General features: G+C 41.5%; 1 long non-coding RNA gene across 1 annotated transcript; it reads right to left on the reverse strand.

Annotated features, from left to right (window-relative positions):
• Positions 1 to 2,833: 2,833 nt before the first annotated feature.
• LOC132693201 (uncharacterized) lies at positions 2,834 to 11,747 on the reverse strand. The gene is made up of 2 exons (XR_009616649.1): positions 11,656 to 11,747; positions 2,834 to 3,272 (listed from the first exon to the last, which is right to left on the reverse strand). It is a non-coding gene; the product is annotated as an uncharacterized LOC132693201 (long non-coding RNA).
• Between the last annotated feature and the right edge of the window lie 338 nt (positions 11,748 to 12,085).

Consider the following 12,085-nt stretch of genomic DNA (forward strand, 5'->3'; position numbering starts at 1 on the left):
ATAGTTATTGTACAAACTAAAAGAATTGCAAGATCAGGCTAATTCATATAAAAAGAAACCAGAGGAATATGTGTGGAAATAAATTATATATCAGAAAAGAAGAAATGCAGTATAGGATTTATTGATATGAGTATCAATAAACTTTATTGATTTGAGTATACTTAATGGATATTCTAGGTTTAGTGTGTTAGCTTGAAAAGCTGTAAATTGTTCTATAGTGTGCTTGGTAGGTTGACTGAAACCTGAAATCAATACATCTACAGTAAATGAAGAAGCCAAAACTTTTTTGATGTAAGGTAAAGGAAAAACTCCGATGTCTTAAAAGACAGAAAAATTGAAACGGATTTATCACATGTGACAATCCCTCATCTTTCTTCTGCTATCTCCCTGGAGGACTCAAAGGCCACTTCCTTGACAAAAACAAAAACAAAAAATGAGAAACAGATTAGTGAAGGGGACAAGAGCGTCCTTGAAAATCTCTGTCGTACCTGTGCACCGTAGAAAGGTTCGATGGTAGCAGATGCCTTCCTTACTTCTATGGAGATGATACTATCTTAAAGTGGTAAAGGCCAAGTGGAAGTATTTAACTAACAAAGGCACAATTGGCGTATTTATTCAAAAAGGCAACACAGTCAGAATAGTAGTCATATGTTAAACCCATAGTTTCTACGGAAGGGTGGAAACTAGTTCATTATGATTTTTCTAGTACCAGAAGAAATACTTTACTTGATAGGAATGACTGAAAACATTTCTAAGTCTGGTGAACCAAATCTGGGAATCATGGTCTTTCACTCCAACCCAAGGACTGAGATAGTTGATAGACTCAGAGCTGCTTGATTAAAGACAAGACAAGGAATACCTAAGGATGGGCTTTACACAAGTATGCACTGCAAATCTTTCACCTAAATTGCACCCTGAGACCTATAGCCATTTACCAGTGTGCCTCTGCACAGAGGTAAGGGAACCATCAATTCCTGGAGTTGAGAAGTAGTTATTAGATATTCACTAAGAGCAAAAACTAATCCATAGAAAGCCCAAACATCACTACAGCCCACCAATAAGAGTAAGGCCTTATGAGATTAAAGAGCCCACCATGGCACCCACACAGTGTGTCTAACACATCTTTAATTGAGGGTGAAATCCTCAGGGTCCTGGCTTATATGGAGTTTCTTAACTCAACCCCTGATGGTCCCTTGTATGGGCCCAGACTGTGTCTCTTGTCCCTGTACAACTGTGGAAATAGAGGACCCAAAGTCACTGGGAATTGGCAGAAGCCAAAGATAGCAATTGTTCACATCTCCAGATTTGTATTTTATTTCATTTTTCTTCTTCTGTGGACTTCACTTAATTTCTTAGCAACTAAATTTAAAAATATGGCTTATTTGCTCAATTTTATCAGCACTTCTATGTATTTTATAAGAAGGAAGTTATGTTATCCAGTTTGCCACATTGATAGAAACACAATTATCATAGTATAAACAGTACTTAGATATATATATATATATATATATCGTGCTAAGTTCCTTGTAAGTCAGTGACTGTATTTATATTTGCATGAATTCAGTTCAACAAATGTATAATGGATGCTTTACTTTATGCCAGGCACTTTGCTGGGTGCTAGGGAGAAAGCCTGGGTTTCTTCTATTTAACATTTAGGTAAGGATGACTCTCCTGCCAGTACTGGGTGCTGAAACATTCCATTCTTCTTCTGTGTTTTTGTCAATGCTATTTTTCTGTACCTGGGATGCCTTCTACTCCACCCTTTGCCTAGCTTATTCCTACCTGCATTTGAAGTATATTAAGTACCATTGTCTTCATGAATCTCACTCTACATTGAATAATAGAGAAGCTCTGTCCCCTCTCTTCCTTTCACTATGCTGTTTGCACTGATCAATTTAAGATTTCCTTATGTGGCTTAATATTGTCAATCTCCTCCTTTTTAACCAACCCCCCCATTAGATTTCAAGCTACCTGTAGATGAAGGCTGAATCATATACCTCTCTTGTATTCTCCATGGCTCATTGCACAAGTGCTGGCTACATAGGATATGCTTGATAAATACTGAATAATTGAAGAGAAATTCAATAAACAACGATTGCTTAATTGATTAGCTCCACCAATAAATCTTGCTTTGAACAGAGGTAGAGCCAGCCAATGAAGATACTGGGTCACCGTGACTCTGGACAGTGGTAAGTTCCATGAAATAAAATCTTGTGGAGAGCACTACAGAGTTGAACTGCCCCAACTTCTGCAAACTCTGAGTCACTAAGAGCAGGGTGTCTGATCCAAATTCCAGTTTCACTACTTCCCAAACTTGGGCAAGTTATTTAATCTCTCTAAGCCCCAGCTGTTTTATCTGTAAACTGGGAAGACATTATAGCACCTGCTTCTCATGGTCACTGAAAGAATGCAATGAGGATGATGCACATAAAGCATTTAGCACACTGCTTAGGCCATTATAAATGCTCAATAAATGTCCATTGATTTTAGCTACAGATTGATTGTAAGGAGTGCACTGACAGAGACACAATGAGAAAACTTTCATTCTATACTGATAATACCTTCCACTTTCATGTTTTACAAGCATTGCACAATTTTAATCTCATAATGCTCTTGTCAGGTAGTTAAGAATTGAAGGAACTCCTGCAAGTGAGTGGGAAAGTCATTTAGAGACTGTCAACTCCTAATATGCAGTCCCTTTCTCATCCATGCCTATACGGTGGGATGAGCCCCAGAAAGAAATGGTAGATATTCATTTACGCATCTTGTCATTTCACAAATACAAGTTAAGAACTTATTGCATACCAGGTACTACACTGGACACCAGAATGACTGTTGTGAATTAGGCATACTAGTTTTCTGTTTAGAGTCTAGAGGCACAGCCAAAGAATGTGGCAAGCCCTTTGCACATCATCGAAAGTGTGCTGCCAGGAGGTATGGAGCACAGAGCCAGAGCCCCAACCTGCTCTTTGGGGAAGGGCTGTGGGGAAAAACTTCCCTGAGGAAGTAACATTTGGAATGAGACCAAATGGGTGAGATGAAGGTGACATTTCTATCCCCCAACAGCAGCTGGCATTTGAGTGGAAGAGTAAAGACATGGAGTCTCCATGGATGTCTTCAGACCCAGGCACAATGGGAATGAACAGGAAGCATGGACATTTTCGTTGTGCCTCCTGTAAGGCAGAATCAGGATGTCAGCAGCACAAAAGCAGCATCTTCATTCAGGATTTCTGAGTTCCTCCTTTCTCCTTTCTGTGTCACCCAACTGCCTCCTGGGAGAAAGAGAACAAAAAGCTGTTGTCTCCCCATATGTTTCATAGGGGAGGGAAAGAGAGACGGTGTCTTCCTGCATCTCTTACTTGGGATGAAGTGTTGTCATAGAAACAACCTTTCCCCTGGGGTTGTTTAGGCTGGCAAGAAGTGACAGCCAGAGCTGGGGACATTGGCTGGAGAGGACACAAAAGGCTCTGAGAGGGGCTTTCCTACCTGGATGCTTCCTCCAGAATTCAGCCATTGCTGCAGTCCCCCTACCTCAACCCACTCCCATGCTATCTCCACATAAATAGCTCCCTCAGTGGTACCCATTTATCTTTTCAGTTGTCAATCAGACTGAAAGAAAAACACTGTCAAGTCATCTCTACAGCATTTCACCTAGATTTGATTCACTTAGTCCTCTCAACAAATCCAGAAGTCATTCATTTATTCATTCAACAAATCTGAATCAAGAGCCAACTATATGCCAGGTGTAACCTTTATCACTATTGTCATTTTATAAATGAGTAAATTGAGTCTCAGAAAGCTTAAATGATCTACTTTGGATCACACGTTAAGTGAAGGATAGAGTAAAAGGGCTCAAGACAGTCAACCTGACTTTAAACCAAATCCTTTTTCACCAGAATTAAGCAGTCTTTGGATAATTCCATTTGGAAGTATATATAAAGAAAGACTAAATCCTGAGTATGCAAAGCAAACAATAGCTAAGCAGTTATATCAAAGAATTCAATGGCAAATTCCATTCCTTGCCTATTTAGCCTGTTAGAACCCCTCCTGCCACCAAAACTGAAGTCAAGTTCTTTGTCTTTTCTTCAATGCTTACTCCTATATCCCTTTCTAAGAAAATCCCTAATATTTACAAAGGTATAAGTGATAAAAATTAGCTGAAAATACTACCCCATCCATAGATGAGAATCTTAAGCAGGCTTCACAGGGGTGGATGGAAACCACACCCACTGCTGGGCCCACAGTGAAGGTCTGTTTTTGCAAAGTCAGTTCTAATGGAAAGCACCTGTTCAGTCTTAGGCATAGTAGAAATTTGGGGGTGGGAGTAATGTATAACCCATACACCATGGTGTGTTAGAATTAGAAGGTAAAAATCTTAAACATGGTGATGTTACAAAACCAGCCAGGAAGACCAGAGTATGGCGATCAAGTGTGATGATGTCACATTCACTATCTCCTTCTCCACCACCTCTCTGTGTGTATGTGTGTGCACGCACATAGGAGAAAAATTATTAAGAAAGTAGCAAGCAGAGCTATGACAACATCAGAGGTAAGGCTTCTCTGACACTCTTTCCCATGCAGAAGCATGGCCTCGGAATTTAATCTGCCACCTTCTGATTGCGTATTTTGGGACAAATTATTCTCTGAGACACAATTTTCTCATCTACAAAATGAATGTAATAATATCAGGTTTGCCAAGCCCTTATGAGAACACAAGGAAACCAAGCATGTATATGAGGTGGGAGCAGCCTACACTTTGGGGTAAGGTAGGATTTGGGGTGAAAGAACCCCTGATCCTGGGCCTCTGAACAATCACCTATGCAATCACCAGAAATTCACTTCTCTAAAACTTCATCATTGTCACTTTTCAGATGACTAAAATAATAAACATGTGCTTCATTTGAATCAAAGATGACAACAAGAAAAAGTAAAAGTGCTGTAAACTATAAAGTCCTATTCAAATGAGAAAGTCCATCATTGCCTCTCTCCTAAGTAGGGCATTGTGCAGCCAGGAATACCTACAGTGAAGGTGCTCTTAGGCTTTATGCATGACTCACCAGTGCTGGGGGTACAAAGGAGTGGTAGGTATGGGCCACTCCCAACCAGAGAATAGCCTCAAGGTCACATGTAAGCAGAATGTGGAAACAGTTTAAATTACACCATCTTGATGATGTGTTGGGGTAAGAAGAAGGTAAGAGATATGGTAAAGGAACAAGGACATGGCCAGTCATGGAGCCTCATGATGGAGCTGAAGCTATAATGGGATATCCTGGCCTGAATAGCTCCAAAAGCAGACAAAGATTGGGAGAAAGAAGTTTATTTGGAAGATGCTGCCAGGAAGCACAAAGGAGGGAGTAACAGTGGGAGACAAGGAAGGTAGCAAGGCCAATCAGGGGTGAATTACTGTGCAGGTCACCATCATGGAAAACTGGGGCTCAACCCCACTGGGGCCTCCCTGGGAAACTGAGGGACCAAGAAGCTGTAGCATGTATCCACCAATTCTTATCCCCCACAGATGAGGCATTGCTTCTCGGTATTAATTCCTGGATACTTCTCACTTCTAACCCAAGGACATTCCCATGACCAGAGAAAGTTCTCAGGCAGAGACACAGAAAACTGAGGAGGAGTGTAGGTAGCTGGATGAATGGGATATGGGCAGGGTACCAACAGCATCTGCTGGCTTTGGCAGAGAGGGATCGGGGCACTCTGGTCTGAAGAAACAGCATGAACAAAGACAGGGGAGAGGAACAAACAGTGTCATAGGGGGACAGTGGTCATTGTCTAGAAACCCAAAGTGAGGATATATAATTTGACAGTGTGTATTTATGGATTAAAAGTGTTTGCAATTAACTCTGGTTAATATCCAGGGACAACTTAGCCATTGGATGTTATAGGCACAGTATTTAGGGTCTAGTATTATGATACTTTTATCATGCTTTCATTTCTTTTAAAATCAGAAGAAAAGTGTGGATTATGTTCACATACCAACACTGTTGTAAAATATATATTTTAATATTATTTTATGGAAGAAAAAGATCATGAAGGTAGAGGTGCCTATATGGCCCAAGAAAGTCATAATGTGATCCTGCTAATGGTTGTAACAAATAAACTCTAAAATTTCATTTTATTAACAAAGCAGAAGTTTGTTTCTCAGGCATATAAAATCCAGTTAGCAGAAGGACTCTGCCATCTTCTACAAATGGCTTCCAAGGTACTCCTGGAGGTAACGTTGGGGGACAGATGAAGATAAAGCATGTAGGATTGCAAGTGGGAGCTTTCACAGCCAGGCCCCAGGTGATAAGCATCTCTTTCACCCACATTTCATTGGCTAGATTTCCATCACATGGCCACACCCAAATGCAAAGGCTGCTGGAAAATGTAGTCCAGCTATATGCCCGGAAAAAAAACGAATGCATTTAGTAAGGAGCTATCTAGGGTTTGCTACAAAGGGCAGAGTATTTAAAATTGTGACTGTCTTAGAAAATCAAGTATATGAAAGAGAGTAAAAAATAATAAAAGGAAAATGGTCAGGCAGGCTGAAGGGGCTAAACATTAGGCTGAGGGTGACAGCTAATAGAGAAAATGTCTGTCTTATGTGCTAACGATTTCCTTTCAGTACCAGCCTTGTTGTGCAGTTGGACATTGGTGACTAGATGAATGGTCAGTTGTGGTCCCACTCAGTGTTGACTAAACAAGTTCTTCACTGGCCATCAGTCAGCTCATGGTAGAATGTGCCATTCCACAGAGGTGTCTCCCTCTGCTGTTAATGGGGAAGGGATGGAGCCTTTGTGGCATTATGGAACCAGAGACATGGCGGAGTAGGCAGAGCAAGGGGTTCTTTCCAAGCAGACAGACAGAAATACAGATTGGCAGGGGAGAAAGGAAGGGAGGTGGCAGGCCTTTCAGCAACTTCTGGCTCTCAGCAATGATCCTGGGTAAGCAGGTACCCAGCCACCACCTTGAACAGTCACCCTCACAACCCTAACCTTACCTGGCCACCCAATTCAGCAGATTCCCCTCTTATATAGCTGGAGAGAGAGGGGGCACAGTGCAACATGATGTCACTGATAAACTGATTCAAATAGCATTAATTGACAATATAATGTGTGCCAAGCATTGGTCTAGGCTCACTCATTTATACTGTCACATTTGAAACATTGTTCATTTATTCCTCTTAATAATCCTTAATATTCCTTAATAATGAGGAATAGAGTCCTCATTTTACAGACAAAGTAAAAGAGACCCAGAGAGATGAAGTGACCAGCTCAGGGTACCATGGTTGCTAAGGGGCAATACTTCCACTTGCACCAAGTTCACCTGGTTCCAAGTTCATTGTGCTCTTTATGAATTAATAGCAAGTCCTGTACTGGAGCGAGACAAAGTGAGGTGCCTAGGAGGCAAGATTTAAGGAAGTGCTCACTCCCAGGGGCAGTAAACTTCACTGAGGGTCACCTTCTTAAAGTTTGCATTTCAGGCACCTTGGTTTCCTCCCCATGACCCAGGCCCTCAAAGCCAGCTGCTACCTGAAGGAGTGCCATACTAGCATCCACAAGGCACTACAGTCTTGACTGGGAGATAGGTGGTCAACAATGGGCGGCAGGAATTGAACATCTGTTACAAATTCACTCAAATTATATTTCCTTGTATGGTCACCACTGGAGTGTCATTTGTGACATCAGGAAAGGCTTCTGTACCACTGCATAGCTTCTCTTCTTACTTTGCCTCAGTGCTTGGGACCAAATCATTGTTCAGTTATTCATTCATTTTTATTCTTCCACTCTACTTTGTATTAATGTATTACTCTAAGGCACACCTTATGACCGTGTGAGGAAGGCACATGAGGTTCTTCCTCCCACAGACCTCAGTGAGTCAAACCACAGCATCACAAGTAAAAGTAATTAGAAGATTGCTCCCAGGATATCAGGGAGATCCCTCTAAGGAAGAGGCATCTAAACTGGACCTCCATCACCACTCAAGTTCCTCACTTAAGCTCTAGGAGTGATATTTCAGAAACCTAGCCCCCTATGGATAATTTCTCACAGGATACAGAAATATGGTCTTGTAGTCTTCTAGAATTGTAAGCTTATAAGTATCTACTGATAATGTAGAACTTTAGTCCAAGTATTTTTTTTTTCTTTTTTCATCAGTGACATAGCAGGTCAAGGTATTTACTCAAGAACTCAAGGACATATTGCAGATTAATGGCAAAGACAGGTTTGAATGCAACCTCCTGGCCTCCAGACCAGGGCTCTTTCTTGGCTGAGATGCCGGTCTATTTCTGTACCTCTATAAGGGTGCCAGCTAAGGCTCCTTAGACCTGTTCTCCAGGGGTCAATTCTTTCATTGTTTTTCCCTGAGAAGAAAGATCACAGATGAGAAGGCTAGGGTGGGTCTGCTCACTGTTGAAAGCTTGCTCTCTGTACTCTGAGAGTCCACACTGACAGCAGCTAGTCCCACAGGCAGATGGCATCTGCTGGCTTGAAAAACTACTGACAGGTCTGGGCTAAAGGGGTCCAATTAGCTAGGCCTGCCAGCTGCTGCCAGGTTGGACAGGAGCAGGTTTGGCCAATCTTCTGTGGGTGTGAACCAGGTTGCACAATCTATGGCTTGAGATATAGAAGCTGTTTAACTTGTTTGAGGATAGATCTCATTCTGTGGAGAGGGCGAATACAGGAATCCCACATCCTGGTGTGAGGTACTGTTGGTCATGGAGTCCAGCTCCACCATTTACACATAGGTAGTGGATTATGGTATGGTGTGGGAAGGTAGCTCAGGCTGGAGGGAGTACAGGCATTGGCATTACAGCTGAGTTTGAATCCTGCCCAAGGGATCACAATAGCAACATTTGGGGCAAAGCAGATAAGTCTTTTGTGGCTCAGTTATCTTATCTGAAAAAAGAACACCAATAGATTCTACCTCTAAGGATTTCCATGAACATTAAATGATATAGTTTGTGTAGATGTGGCTTTCTCTATGCCTGATAAAGTAAGTGGGAAGTAAAAGTTACCACTGGTTTGTCTCAGTTATAGGGCTGAGACTTGACCTTGTGACTTGAGACCAGGATTATGTAAAGACATGGCTAAACCCAGAGCAGGCCATGGAGAATTACAGCTGTACATCCAGAACCAATGTGTTGGCCAAAAAAACCATAAATTCCTAGCCCTCTAATTTTCTTGAGAAAGACTTTTTACAGGTAACTCAATAAAAAAAAAAATCCTACCATTAGTTTCCAATGCAAACCCAGGTTCCATTAGTCTCATTTTATTGCCTCCTAAACTGATGGATCCTAAATTTGTCTGCACATTAGAATCATCTGGAGTCTTCCTAAAATTTCTAAAGGTCACACACAGATCAGTTCAATCACAGTCTTCAAGTATGGCATATAGGCATCAGTATTTCCTGAGGCTCCCTAGGTAGAATTGGAAATTTCACCTCTTGCCAGTTTCTCTTCCTAATACAGGCTGATAAAGGCAGGACTATGCACTGACTTTGCCATCTCTTCTTTCCTATTCCACCACTCCTGGTCAATGCTGCAATGCTTTCAGGCCTGTGGATAGTCTGGCTTATTATATTGCCCACAGTTCTAACCCTTTCATTCCAGGCAAACTTTCATTCATTCATTCATTCATTCATTTAGAAAAATATATCAAGTATCTATTTTGGGAACTAGGAATGAGTTGACCCTTGGTTATGCAAGAACATTTGAGTGGTCCCTCATGATACCACCCCCATCAAAAGCATCACTCCCTCCCTCTCTTTTTCCTGTCAATTAACTCATGTCCCAGGTAGAGCCCAGGGGTTCCTACCATTCCTTTTTTCTTGTAGTTTCCTGCCTATCAAAAGGGCAGTTTGAGAGGCCAATTGGCCTATCTTCTCCTTTAGGAGAATCCAAACCAACTACTGTGGAGTTAACTGTCAATTTATAAAACCTCCTGACCATTTTATATGGGAGATCCTTTGGGTTTTCATGCAAAAGTCATTTCAGGCAGGTGTCCAGATGAATCAGGGTGCCTGCAATGAGCATGCAGATTAGCTTTCCAGTCTAGTCCCAGCCAAACTGCAATCTTGTCTATCCCAGCCAGACTGCAATCTCCCCAACACCAGTGATTTCTCCTCCCCAAAGTACAGAGACAGAAATCTCACCAGGGGCATGCTGAATAAAATTTAATAGACTACATGGAAGTTGGAGGAAGAGGGAAGAAGAACAAGAGAAATGAGAGGGAAGGAGAGGGAAAGGGAAGAGATAGGGAGGAAAAACACTAGAGGAGAGAGGCAAAGAGACAGAAAGAGGGTGACACATTTTTGAATGCTCTTCCTGCTTACAGAAAAGAACAGAAAATAGGGAGACATAGGAGGGTGTCAGAGGTAACTTGCATTGCCAAATGAACTGTTCAACCTGTCTTTCTCCCTATCTACCTGAGAACATTCAGAAGTTGCCTTCAGGAAGGCTTTATTAAAAACAACAACATTGCAGCTCTTCTCTCCAATAAAATACCCTTAGGCTGTGAATCTAGGCAACCTAGTCTGCCCCTCTTAGCCCTTGGGAGGGTTTACCATTCATTTCTCCTCACAGGACCCAGCAGCCATGGAGTGACTCTCATGTTATCATGACTGACATTGCCAGCATTTGTACTTTGTTGCTTTGCACTTCCCCAGTTCTGCTGGTCTATAACGTGTGTGTGTGTGTGTGTGTGTGTGTGTGTGTGTGTGTGTCTGACTAACTGTCATCCTCCACCTAGAGTTCAGTGAAACAGTTGCAGAGCATATTTTGCAAGGGCACAACCAGAAGCCAAGTTTCAATGACTTGCTTAGGGTTACCCAGCTCCAGAGTCCTGAAGAGGTCACATATGCATTAAGGTTACTATACTTTCTTCAGTCCCTTCTTGTCCTTCTCCAAGAAGGAACTTACTCTATAGTTATCACTTATGAGTTTTCACCCACTTGTCACACTGGGAGAAATTATACCTCCCTGAATTATAAGCCTCAGTATTTGTGTGTATCAGAGCAAAGTGGAGATCTGGGGGATAGCTGTGCATCATTGAGGAGGTGCAGGGCTGGGCTGGGCTGAGCAGTGGGAGCAGAGGTGAGCTGCCAAACTCCACCACAACAATGGCAAATCCACAGGGAATCTCTGTAGAACTAGATATATTGCTGGACGTGAATAACCAAGGATTCTGATGTGGTCATGTAGATTAATGTCCCTCTGAAAGCTCTGGATCAATGTTGGAAGGAAAAAAAAAATAAAAGACATGCATAATTTAAAAAAAACATCAGAAACTTTTCTTGACATGATGACATTACTGATTTTTTTATGATCTTCTCAAATATACTCTATAACCGTTATTAATTTAGTACCGTTAATAGCTCATCCTTCAAATGTCAGGCAAAAGCCAAAGCTGAAAAATAGAACTGCTTATGACTGAAAAGAGTCCCAGAAGGAGTGAGGGAAACTCTAGGAGCATGAAGACATTGGCTGTTTCCAGCTTCCTCCAACTCCCAGCCAAACTTTCTGTTGCTGGGCTTCTCCCTCTTGGGCCTCTTTTTTTTGTGGTTCACAAAGATGGCCACATCTGCCCCATTCTGGGCATCCACTGCCTTGCCAGTGTGGGAGGATGTTGGGAATGCTGCAATAGGTCTATCCTAAAAAGTAAATACCTTTTGGTGGTACCTTTATCCAAGAGTTCACGATCAGGTTAAGCATTCTGTCCAGTTAAGCTTTGCCCTTCCACTGTCAAATCACTTTTAAAATGTAGATGCCTCTGGGGGGAACAATACACAATATTATTAGTGATGAATGTTTACAAAGTGCTTCCAATGTGCCATGCACTATTCTAAGTAGTTTATGTTAAATCTTAACAGCAACCAAACAGGTTATTATTTCCAGTTTACATATAAGAAAGCAGAAACAAGGAAGTACTAAGTATCTTACCTGAGGTCATACAGCTAGTAAGTCCTACAGCTAAGATTCAAACTACATCTGATGCTAGTGCCTATATCTATTATATATATGATATATGTATCATACATATATATATATATACATATATACACACATTTCATACATATTATATAATATATAATGCAT

The sequence above is a fragment of the Panthera onca genome, chromosome B1 (assembly GCF_046562875.1).
Source record: "Panthera onca isolate mPanOnc1 chromosome B1, mPanOnc1 haplotype 2, whole genome shotgun sequence".
In the NCBI taxonomy this organism is placed as follows: domain Eukaryota; kingdom Metazoa; phylum Chordata; class Mammalia; order Carnivora; family Felidae; genus Panthera; species Panthera onca.